The sequence below is a fragment of the Schistocerca nitens genome, chromosome 12 (assembly GCF_023898315.1).
Source record: "Schistocerca nitens isolate TAMUIC-IGC-003100 chromosome 12, iqSchNite1.1, whole genome shotgun sequence".
In the NCBI taxonomy this organism is placed as follows: domain Eukaryota; kingdom Metazoa; phylum Arthropoda; class Insecta; order Orthoptera; family Acrididae; genus Schistocerca; species Schistocerca nitens.
The window spans coordinates 78,878,669-78,891,266 of record NC_064625.1 but is presented as its reverse complement, the minus strand read 5'-3'; the positions used below and the strand labels follow the sequence as shown (position 1 = coordinate 78,891,266).

Sequence of the window (12,598 nt, the reverse complement as noted above, 5' to 3'; positions counted from 1 at the left end):
TAATCACAAGAAAAGTTCCCTTGTACAAAGGCGGATGATATGGAAAATGTAGTTGGTACCGGAGCAACTGAACGAACTGAGAGCTGTTCTAGGAGCAAAAAATCCCGAATTTTTAAAAATATTGAACATTGAATTTGTTGTTGGTTGACTGTTGTTATCACTTTCTACTTGTGTATTTGTACTGAATAGTCAGATGAAAATGAGACAAATTTATAGAAAGAAACAGTTTATTGTTTGGAAAGTGATGCTGTAACTGTTAGTACATTTATCCCACTGAGAGACTAGACTGTCAATACCCTCATCTAAAAATGTTTGCGGTTGCCTACGATATCATTACAGCCGAGAAGTGCATCTCTTCCTCCAAAGCAAATCGACAACCACGAATGTCTTTCTTCAGGGCTCCAAAAAAACATGGAAATCGAATGGTGAGAGATCTGGACTGCATGGAGGCCTTGTAAGGGCTTCTTAATGAAACTTCTGCAGCGTAGTCGAAACTACCTGCCTACAAGATACGCGCTAACATGTTGGCAAGCTTGTTACCAATAAGCTTGCACAAGTAACTCTAGGGAGCCCTTACACACCCTCCACACAGTCACTACCTCTCCCCACGCAATTTCCATAGTTTTGGAGCGCTGAAGGAAAATATTCGGGGCTGTCGATTTGCTTCAGATGAAGAGGTGCACCCTTAGGTACAATCACAGTTCCGTAGGCAGTCGTAAATACTTTTTTTTTCATGAAGGCATTGATCGTCTTTACTAACATCCAGATAGATCTATTAATATTTATGGTGATTACTTTTGAAATAATTAACACTCACTGTCCATTTACAATGCTCTCCCCATTTCGGTGGGAACCACAGTTTGGAGAAGGAATTAATTTTAATAAACATCTCGTTTTATTGCTATTTGTGTTACCTGCTCTTAGTCTGTTAGGAGTAACCTACACCCACGTACGTATTACAGTCCCCTTCACTCAACTGATACACCTAAGACACAATTGCACCGATGACATCAGCGGTTTAATCCCATAGCAACTTCTTACCACCACCACCACCACCACCACCACCACCACCACCACCACCACCACCACCACCACATTAAGTGGAGAGGTACCCTACGGGTCGAGGAAGAAAATCCTTCCCGTTTCAGTAGTTGAACCTACCACTCACAATATCTCAGTCAATAATTCCTTGTGGCACTGTTTTCTGTTGGTGGCGTACACGTAGGGGAAGATAGAACTAATGTTGGTGCGCAGTATTCATCAAAGGTAAATGTGATAGAACCACCACTGTTCTCTAAGAGAATAAACGATCTATCGACTAGGATAGGTAGTTACTTGTGATAGTGTACTGATTACGTTAATGTGCACGGGAAAGTTTCGTGGTGCATAAACTGTATCTGGCTCCTGAATGTCATTGACAGAATTTCTATGTGTGACAACTTGTCGTTTAGTGTGGATAAATGCACTAGGACGCTGAAAAGTAGGCCCAATGCCTCCGAATTTTTTTTAATTTCGTTCTCGGTATCCGTAGTGGTATTACATGTGACGCATATTACATTGTCGACTTTTCTGCTTGCTGTCGCAAGACGCAACCCTCTGCTGCAAGAGGGCTCCGAATAGTGGCGTGTAACATGGCAACCCGACTATGTCGGTGTGCGATGAACAGCGCCTGTAATCGCGTTTGAGAGAATTCTATTTCGAAGCGTTCTTCCATATATGGAGCACCCTGTCCTTCGGCGTGATAGTGCCACACATCCCACCCGAGAGCTGCGACTTCTGCAACAGTCCGACACCTTGGTTTCATCGTCGTCGATCATCCCCCATGCAGTCCTGACTTGGCCTCATCCGATTTTAATGTGTTTGCAAATCTTAAAGACCTACGAGGACTTCACATTAATAGTAATGGAGTGGTGCGAGCAGAGGTGAGGTTGTGGGTCCATCAAAGTAAAAAATTCCGGTCTCCCGTTGAGAGAAATGTGTTCGTTGCAAGGAATGACAGCATTCGTTGTCGCCCTATATCAAAAAAAAGTTAAACAAATTCTGAATAACAATGTTCTGGGATCTAAAGGACGTCCTTCTCATCCATTTATCCAAATAAAAATGGCTCTGAGCACTATGGGACTTAACTTCTGAGGTAATCAGTCCTCTAGAACAGAACTACTTAAACCTAATTAACCTAAGGACATCACATACATCCATGCCCGAGGCAGGATTCGAACCTGCGAGCGTAGTGGTCGCGCGGTTCCAGACTCTAGCGTCTAGAACCGCTCGGCCACTCCGGCCGTCTGCATTTATCCCTTGAGGAGTGACTGTATATGCAGCTTCTACTGTCAGACCCTCTCCTCTCCGCTCGAAGCAAACGACATACTTCACGATGACTAGTCCGCATTCTGCTGCGCCGACGAAGATCTGTCATCTTTTTTTCAAAAGTAAAGTATTTTCGGCTCTGCGAGCAATGTAAGGATGGCGGTTATCTGTGAAACAATCTGTTTTATTTTGTTTTTTGTCCAGGCCAATTTAACCTAATTTTTAAAATCGCACAATGTGAGTGGTTTCTGAAGTAACAGATTTTTTTTTTTTAGTTCCTATTATTTCTTGTAGTAGACGTAGAAATCGAACAAAGATGGAAAAATTTCGACTCACTCACTTTCAAGATACATAGAATCAAAATGTCAAATTAAGTAAAACTTAATCCATTCACCGTTCCCTGCTTTTCTCGACATGTGATGAGTGGTTAAATACTACAAAAATCAATAATATTCTCCTATTGATTCTAATGTTTATGAATCTCTGCTCGAAGAACATGTTGCAGTTCGGGGTCCCCTATTAAGCCATTACGAATAAACAGCGCTCAAGGTTGATCACGGAGGTTGAAGTAGTCTATTTTCCGTGTTTATTTGTAAGTTTTGAAACGTTACAAACATATTATGCAGACACAGACAGCAAATCACGCACTTTCTGTTTTCATTGTAAGCTATGAATGAATAGTCGCTAAGTTATCAATCAATTACTGTTACCACAATTTTCTTCCTCTTGTATTATTTCATAGCAGAGGCGGAGAAATCTTTAATATTTTAAAGCATATGAAGTACTGTGCTTCACTGCTAAGTCAGATCGTAAAAATGTTTCCACGCTATGTTTGGTGCCATTCTGCATTACAACTGATGTCCTTCGACGGCAGCGACGAACTGCCGTATACACCAGGTTGGGGGCCAGTCTTGCACACTAAACCTACACGCGTAACTAGGCCATGTCACACGGCAGGAGGGACGTCATTGTTCAGCACCGCTGCACGAATCCTTACGTTCCTTCCTGTTAACACTTGTTGAAATGGAACTGATCCCTTTCCCATTTTCTTTTTAAAGAAAAGGGAGTAATTATTATGCAATACAAATTTTACGAATACCAGGTGTACCGGTATGGAATGAGCGCTTTTTTTTTTTAAATGAAACACTAATTTTGAATTGAAAAGTAAAAATATTTTTTTCAAAGTACTGACCATTGATTTCTATACATTTTGACCACCTTTCTGGCAATTTGTGGACACCACGCCAGTAGAAATGACCGTCTTTTGAAGCAAACCAATGAGACACCAAATTTCCGACTTCTTCGTAGCAATCGAAGTGTTCCTCAGCCATTGCGTGTCCCATTGATGAAAACAAATGGTAGTCTGAAGGGGCCAAGTCTGGAGAATACGGCGGGTGCGGTAGCAGCTCCCAGCCAAGTGTGTTGATTGTATCCTGAATCAGTTTTGCTTAGTGTGCAGGTGCCTTGTCGTGTAAAAAAATTACTTTGTCATGTTATCTGGCCCATTCTGATCTTTTTCGGCCAATGCATAGTTCAAATTGATCATTTCTTGTCTGTAGCGATTAGTATTCACAGTTTCACCGGGGTTTAGAATCTCATGATAAACCACACCTTTCTGATCCCACCAAACACAGGGCATTGTCTTCTTGCCGAATCGATCTGGTTTTGCAGTCGATGTTGATGGTGGTCCTGGATTAACCCATGATTTTTCCAGTTTAGGATTCTTAAAATAAATTCATTTTTCATCGCCAGTAACAATTCAATGCAAAATTGATTTTCTTTTATGTCTTTGAAGCAAAATTGACAAATGGTTTTTCGGTTTTCCATCTGTCTTTCATTTAATTCATGTGGCACCCATTTTCCACACTTTTGGATCTTTCCCATAGCTTTCAAACGGTCAGAAATTATTTGTTGTGCAACATTTTGCATTGCTGCCATTTGTTTCTGACTCAAAGTATCATCTTCATCCAATATTGCTTGCAATTCGACGTCTTCGAACATTTTTGGTGGTCTTCCACGTTCTTCTTTTCTCAACCGTTGAAACCATCTTTTGCATTGTTCAAATGGCTCTGAGCACTATGGGACTTATCTGAGGTCATAAGTCCCCTAGAACTTAGAACTAATTAAACCTAACTAACCTAAGTACATCACACACATCCATGCCGGAGGCAGGATTCGAACCTGCGACCGTAGCGGACGCGCGGTTCCACACTTTAGCTCCTAGAACCGATCGGCCATACCGGCCGCCTCTTAACGCTCATTTCCATAACGCTACACCTGGCAATAATTATTCCCTTTTCTTTAAAAAGATCTATCTAAAAAGTAAAAATTTATCAATGATGTTTTGTTAAAAAAAGACGCCTGTTGTAACAGAGCCCAAACAAATATCGAAAAATACCGGTTATGAAGAACTAAAATACTAGTATCTAATATAACCGGTCTGTTTTTCGCATCCCTGGAGCACTGTGGAGGTGACACGAATTGGAAGAAGACCTTAGTGATTAGTTTAACAACTTGGCAGGAACGGATTATGCACAAGGCACAGGAAGGCTTGTGGAGCGCTGCAGGAAGTGGGTATATTTGAACGGAAATTACGTAGCAGAGTAATTAAGATATCAACATACAGTATTTTAAACATAGCTGCACAACAGCAACGGTTCCACGTAATAAAATCTGCAAGATCCATGTACTAATTTATATTTACGAGACAAACCCTATTTCTAGAGCTATATTTTAAGTTTGACAAATGGATATATGCCGACATTTGTAAAAACGGCGATGGTACATTAGTCCTTACTAATGTAAAATTGCCACCTTCTGAAGAAGAGAAATTTAAATTTGTTGAAACCTAGGTAAAGAATTCTTTATCCATTGCAACTGGTCGGCGTTTATAATTTTATATCAACATACGTTCAAAAACGTGTTTCATTTCATTACATTGAACAAAACAGTCTGCCGAAACGAATTTTTTTTTTTAGAATGGCCCTCGTAGATGTAAGGTAATACGATATATGCAGTATGATCATAATGTAAAAACAAAAGCAACAAAAAACAAAAATTTGAGCTAGGAATTTCGTGTGTAAATCTTTTGAATGTTCTGACTAGAGCCGTATCAGCGAGGACGGGGCACTTCACCCGCTCGGAGTCCAGTTTCGCGCCAGCAGCGGCTGACGAGTTTTATTATTCAAACCGATGATCCAGCCGCGACCATGCAGGGTCGTTGGGCGGCGCGCTCTGCAATCAGGCTTACGGACAGCGCCTTTATGAGCTGCGCCGCTATCAAGCTCATTAGCTGCGGCAACCCTTCCGTCGTCATTACGGCGCTCCGCCCTGCCATCTATGCAGAGTGGAAGTCAACCACCCTAATCCAAGCCCCCCAGACACACACACACACACACACACACACACACACACACACACACTCTGGGCGTGCGCACCCCAATTTCCCTCAGCGCACCTGCAGACCTGATAAAAAGAGGACGTACTTGTCTGCGGCAAAGGGGATGGGCACGGTTGGGATTGGCTGCAACAATGGATGCTGGAGAGAGGGTGAGGGATGTTGGAGGGAAAGAGGGGGAGGGGATGGAAAATTCCCCTGCAGGTCCAGGGGGAAAGCGGGGTGGTTAGCGGGGGAACCAGGGGAGGAAGGCGGAATGGAAAACGTGGGGCCCCTCCCTTGTCCTATCAGACACCAGGGTTTTGGCGAGAGAGAATCATTTCCCACCCCCTGATCTCGGACGTGCATGCCAATGCGCGCTTATTGCTCTCCGCGCCTGCGTTCTGCCCTCTACCCCTCTCTCTCTTTGTCCCACTCCTCTGTGCGCAGTTCCTTTTCCGTCGGTTCCCCGCCTGGTCGCACAGTAGCTCGCCACTTTTGTTCGGAGGCCGGCGAATTTGTGGCGGTAGTGACCGGGCGCCGCCACCGGCATTTCGGCAGGGTCTGCAGAAAGCAAAAGGAGGGAAGGAGAGAGAGAGAGAGAGAGAGAGAGAGAGAGAGAGAGAGAGAGAGAGAGAGACGGAGAGAGGGGTGAGAGCGGGGTGCAGAGAAGACGGAATAAAGGGCGCGGATAAGGACTTCGATGAAAAGCGGGAGGGCGGAGGGGCTGTCGCAGCGCCGCAGCAACCCCTGCCGCTGCAGCCGCAGGGCCGCGGTTTTAAAATTTCGCTCCCCCTCCCCGCCCCGCGCGCAGCCGCTAGGGGTTGCTGGGGGTGCGTGGAGGGGGTGGTCGTCGGCAGCGCGACGCCGCCGTCCGCCCGGGCCTCGGCGCACACCGACTCCAGACTCCAGGCGCGCCGCACGCGCCGCCGCTGGCCTCCAGCCAGGCGGCCTCTGGCCCACACCCATCTGTCCCCTTCTCCAGAACGCCCGCTCCGGAACCGCCTCGCTTCCCGACTCCTCTGCCTACCTGTTTTGTCTTTCCGCGTCTCCGACGCAACCCGAGCTCACACATACACACCGTCTTGGCCGGCGGCCGCCTGGAGTGCGTTGTAAACTGAGCGAAGGACAGCCCGGTGACGTCAGAAGCTACGTCACTAGCCGCTGACAGCTGTCCCCGTTCGGCGCGTCGGCGCACGTGAACAGCTGATCGCGAGCAGGTACGTTCTGCGCTGCGCGCTTTTCTCTTATGTTGCGTCTGTGATCCGAAACGGTTCCCCCTCATTGTGACTATCTGAACATTTATGTTTTACCGAAAACATCATACCACCTCCTACTTTTTCCATTAATTCTACTTCTACGAAACGATCAGATTGCAGATTAGGGCCCTGACATGCTATCCATAGTTGGACTGTTAGAGACAGAAAAACAATCTTACATTTCGTAAGGATCAGTAACTGCACCTATCTTTGACACTTGCTTTAATAGAATCAGGGACTCACGGAAGACTAAAAAAACATATCGCCAAACGGGGAGTTGAACCCGTATCCCAACGAATTCAAAATCAGTGCCTCGAAAGGTAGTATCCAGAAGGTGGGAAACTTTTAATATAAAAATAGGTGGTCCTTGGTGGGGTACATGCAAAATTATCAGTCAATGGAGTTGACAGAACAATTACATGTAGTTACGTGGTGTGTGGAGACTGATAGAAGGAACAGAATGGAACGAGCTAGCTACGTGAGAGAAGTTGCTTATTTGTTCCAGTCACAGCTGCGAGATAATTCTGATTATCACTGGGGTTTCACCCTCCAGGTGCCACTTCCACATCTCTAGAGGATGGACCACAAGCTAAGGTCACCCAGTGTTTGAACAGCAATACCCAAATGTTTAGGATACACGTACAATTTGTAACTGTCGTGTGTGGTACAGCGTATCAAATTCAGTGAACGATTTCTGTCTCTGCTAAGTTACCACTGACAGTAGAATGAATTGTGAATGAAAATCATTACCTGTACTTTTGTTGACGTAGACGGTATAGAAGTATATAAAAATACGTGAACCCATTTTTGTAACCACGAAGCAAGCTTTGAACCTGAGTGAAGACTTGATTCCGATACATCTCGCCTTTCTCTAGCATACAATCCCACGATTTTGTGTAATATGCCCTCACGCAAATATTGTTTTGCAAACTTGGTTAAGAGTCTTTCTCTAGGAAAACAGGATTACGTAGACCAGTCGCCCACAGTACAATGATTCCGTTTACTCGGAAACTCCCAGTGGATCGCACAAAACAAAAACAGTTACTAATGAGCGACCGGACTACGCTATGCAAATTCTAAGGATATGATGTTTATCTGTAAATGGTGGTGAAAAATGATCTCTGTTAGCGTTTTTCTAGGTGATACTGACAACGTATTTCTTATATTGTTTTGTTTCACAGCACAAGGTATTGCTTGTACTATTACATCAGATTTGGTATCACTACAGCCGTGACAAGGAGGTGGGTGAAGGCATAAAGCTTTGCAATACGCCTCATCCAAAACTGTTATACATGCGACGAAACAATTTCTCAAGTTGACAGCAATTAATTACAATAATGCTGAAAAGACAAATTCGCACCTGTGACTTTGTACGTTCTTCCAAAAGCTGCAGTTTATTGTTTCTTTTTCAGAATTGGCCATATGGATAGGAAGTTCTGCCGATACAACGATTTCTTCCGTTCGGCAACGGTTGTGATAAGTTTGGAAAAGTGAGTAAGTAGTAAGATTTCTATTTGCTCTCTTTGTTGAGCTACCAGCTAAAGTAATTAATCGAAAGTCAAATTAAATGAGTTTTAGCTTATTTTTCTACCTCCCTCCCTATGTATGACGGTGGTTGTGATCTGGCTAAGCAGGAAGGCCAAGTTAATGGGTCAACGAAAGAAAGTGCTAGTCCACAAGAGCGTGTTTTAAGATATTGCATGTTATATGTTTCATTAATTTCAAGAGAAGAATATAAATTACGACAAAGCAGTCTATATACTAGATGTTGCTTTCTAGAAATGCACAGGGAATTACTACTTGTCAGCATGTGCTGTTTTGGAACACGCAATAGATAAAGTGGTCAATCTAATCCTTACTAATTAGAGGGTTAACACTTTCCTCCTCTGCTACTTTCAATTCCTACATACAGAGTATAAAAACTGCAAAACTAAACATAAGGTATCAGAAACTGAGATGGCCTCCAAAGCTTTCGATGCGCCTAAGCTAAGTTTTAATGTCTGAGTACAGTCACAGAATTGTTTTAGATTAATATGTGTAAAATGTAATAAAAATTCATTTGCAAGCAGGGTATCTCCTAGAAGTGAGAAGTTATAACTTTGCAGCGATAGAGAAACTAGATAACCGTCATGACTGTGCAATGTTGGTAAAAGTTACTCGAGCGTTCAGTCACTAAGAATATGTTATGAAAGTGTTATTAATATTTCAAAAAATCAACAGCAGCTTACTATTATTTGTAAATATTGCCTAAAAAGAAGTTTGCCAGTAAAGTTTACTATTTAGTGAGGCAAGAGTAGTTCCAGGGTTGCAATGTAAGCATGGAAAAAGTTTAGCAATGGGTACTTTTCTCACACAAGGTAAAGGAATAGGTAAGAGATAATCTTAGCCCTCTCTGATAATGTTACCATAGCCAAAATAAACAGTAAACATAAGTAAAGTAATGCACATCTGTAGGAAAAGAAATGTTAAAATAACCTGAAGGAGTTATTCAAGAATCTCTAAAGTATACAAATAAAATTAACATATTCTGAGTGACTGCAGTTTATTTTAATGTTTCAGTGACAATGTAAATATATACAGAGCAGTTTTCTAGTAAATTATATGTAGTGTATTATTTAAGGGGCTTTTAACGTATAAGAATAACATATGTATTTTCCAGTATAAATGCTTCAGAGGTCATCTATGATATACAATGTATGTTGTGAAAGTTAGAGTTTCAAGTATTCCTGAGTTTGTAAATAACAGTAGATACGAAGGCATATTTTTGTCTTTCAATTGGCTTTTGAGATACTTAGCATGTAAACAACCTGTAAGATTCATTTGAACCCAGTGAACTAGTTGTGTGTAACATTAAAAAAAATTGCAATTAGTGCAGGAATAAGAAATTTAAGCCTCTCTTTGTGTAAATATGTGAATATCTATTCAGATAAGGTATTGTTTTTATCGTCATCCCAAGATGCTGTTTTCAATCATTTTCCTTCTAAACTGCGATAGTCTGTAGAATGCACTTCATTTTGGAAATGTATTTAACGCTTATGTTGCATACAGTTGTGAGTAGTCCAGACAAATTTGTATTACTGTGAAAATCTGAAGTACTCACCTGTGAACAGATAACTCATATACGGTCTGCAGTAACTGGTAAACGATAGAGGTTCCTAAGCAAGAAAACAGAAGCGCTTTGGTGATACGATGCTGAGAAGAACGAATCATAGTCAGATGTGCTTTTGTGCAAATTGTCCGATATTAGTAGTTCCATCTGGAATGAAGCTCAGCATGTGTTCTAGTCGATTAAAATATTTAGTATCGAAACTGGTCTACACAAATGGGAAAAAAGATAAACGTAAGTGTGTCATAAATAGTCATCTACTGAAATGCTCTGAGGTCTTACAATTTTAGTACCGTGCCAATACTGAATTTCTTATGAGTAGCCACTCAGAGCAATACAGTCATTTGTAGTATAACATTATAGCGAAAGCTATGAGTTTTGATTTGCAGGTATGTACTCCGTTACTCGAGGGACAATGTTAAAACTTGCGAATGTTATGACGGCAAATTTTCATTAATACGTGAGTACAGTAACTTCATTAACATACCTTATCAGGACTTTTAACATACATTAAATATGACATTTTTACGTAAATTTATTCTTTCCTTTGATTTCTCCACATTTGTAGTATTCTTTACATACCACAACCCACAATTTTTAGCTAGTTTAGTGTAACATCAATATTAGTACACCTTAAATGTAAGCACCTACTGTGAAAATCTTTCCCGTATTCTGTGTATTCGAACGGTTATACAGGAGAGAAATCTGCCTCTAGACGGATATCATAATTTCTTGTAAAAAAAACATCGCTTCGGCATTTGTTTTCTGTTTACACAGTGGCTGCATGACCTCATCTCTGACAATTCTAATCTCTCATACATTGTAGCAATTATGTGAAATCTGCATTCATGTAAAATTTTGACCTACGTAGTTCCAGAGAAGTTCAGCATTTCAGATACAAAGAAGAACAAAGTTAATCATTTTGAAATATAGCCACACAAATAATGGAAAACGGCGTAATGAAATACTTTGTTACATTTTCCCCAGTCAGAAATTTCACACTCTGTTTCTGAAAAGAGGTATGGGGGGGCGATGTGTAGTTTTCAGTGGGAAGAAACTACCTTCGGTCAAAATTACTGAGATGTTTACATCGGGTTTCGCTCAATAAGATTTGCTCTTCTGCGCTGCGTCTTTAGTCAGAAATTTCTTTAGTCAGAAGTTCTGATAACTCTACGTGGAACCAATGAAATGCCTGCACGGAAACTTCTGACGGCGAATTACATCACTCTCCACTTATCACACATTTCTCTCAGAGAAACTGAACCTCATGCTATAGGTTGCATTTAGCTGTAGCTGGCAGGTTAATTTAAAATCCTGGCATCAGCTGACGGAGCAGTCTATAATTTATTAGTAACTCATTTTGTATCTGGTCACGTAATAACTGTTTACAAAACGGCTTCCAAGGTGTTTTCAGTTCATACTACTTTCACAAACCGACACTTATCTTTAGCACTGTTCGAACAGCTGTGAAGTACTTTCCACTTTATGAGATAATAATTTCCTTAATGCCAGGTCTTGGAAGCTGCGAAAAACGAAGGACTGTTAATATACTTGCAGTCGAGTTTTCAGTCTTGTGCTACATTCGTAATTCATTAGTGAGCCATATTCAGTGCCTTCTGACTTGAAAATGGACTCTTAAGTTCTGAAATAAGATTCCGCAAGACTGAAATGTCTTTTTCCAAGTGTCTCCGAATCTAGATGTTGTACCGTGGCTGTTAGAGAAGACGTGTCACCGTTTTCCCCCCCTTCTTTCTTCGAGCTCAAAAGGGACAGTCAACAAAATCATTAAGAAGAAAGTAATAATCATCTATGTGAAAAATACTACCAGTAGCTGTTTAACTCTTGTTAAAATTTTACTGTACCGTTAGCCAGCTTTCGAATGACTGCAGGCATATCACTAGATAGGGGTATTTAAAGGAAATTTTACACTGCACGAGGTGTGGATGAAGTCACTGTGATTATAGTGCTACTGAATGTAACGGTATTTCTTTTGTATAGAATTACTGAAAGTGACTAATAGAAAAGTAAAAACATCGTAAACTGTCTGACTGTAATATACACGCAACGCGTATTAAATTCTGCGTCGAGAAACTAGAGGAGGAACGAACGATTCTGATTTAGTTACTGTTTTTGTCTCTGGGCCTACAACTATCAATTTCAGGTTTAAATTCTGTGCTATCCTACAACTCCGTTCGAAACTATGTGACAGTACCGACAGTGACAAGGTACTGACAGTAGAGAACGAGGCAAAACAATCATCGAACCAGATTCAAAGAAAATTTTAAGTCCTCTCGAACATGTGGTCGTCACAGGTTGGGATTCACCAAGACTGGGACAAGAGATCGACCCGTGTCCTTTCCCAAGGAAACCTTTGTTGCGCCTTAAGCAGTTCAGATGAAATAACGGTACAACATTAACCTGCGTCACAGAACGAGGATCTGATCCCAATTCCTCCCCAGTGCGAGTGCAACTCGTTAATCAGTGCATCAATTCGATCATACGCGCTCGATTTATCCAATGAGTGCAGTATGTTTTGGGCCGCTCGCAAAG

At 41.7% G+C, this 12,598-nt stretch overlaps 1 long non-coding RNA gene across 1 annotated transcript in view; it reads left to right on the top strand.

Moving 5' to 3' along the window:
• Positions 1 to 6,590: 6,590 nt before the first annotated feature.
• Positions 6,591 to 12,598, top strand: part of LOC126215288 (uncharacterized) — a 28,435-nt gene continuing 22,427 nt past the window's right edge. The window contains exons 1-2 of the long non-coding RNA XR_007542115.1: positions 6,591 to 6,903; positions 8,355 to 8,432. This is a non-coding gene — a long non-coding RNA (uncharacterized LOC126215288). The remainder of the gene's footprint in view (positions 6,904 to 8,354; positions 8,433 to 12,598) is intronic.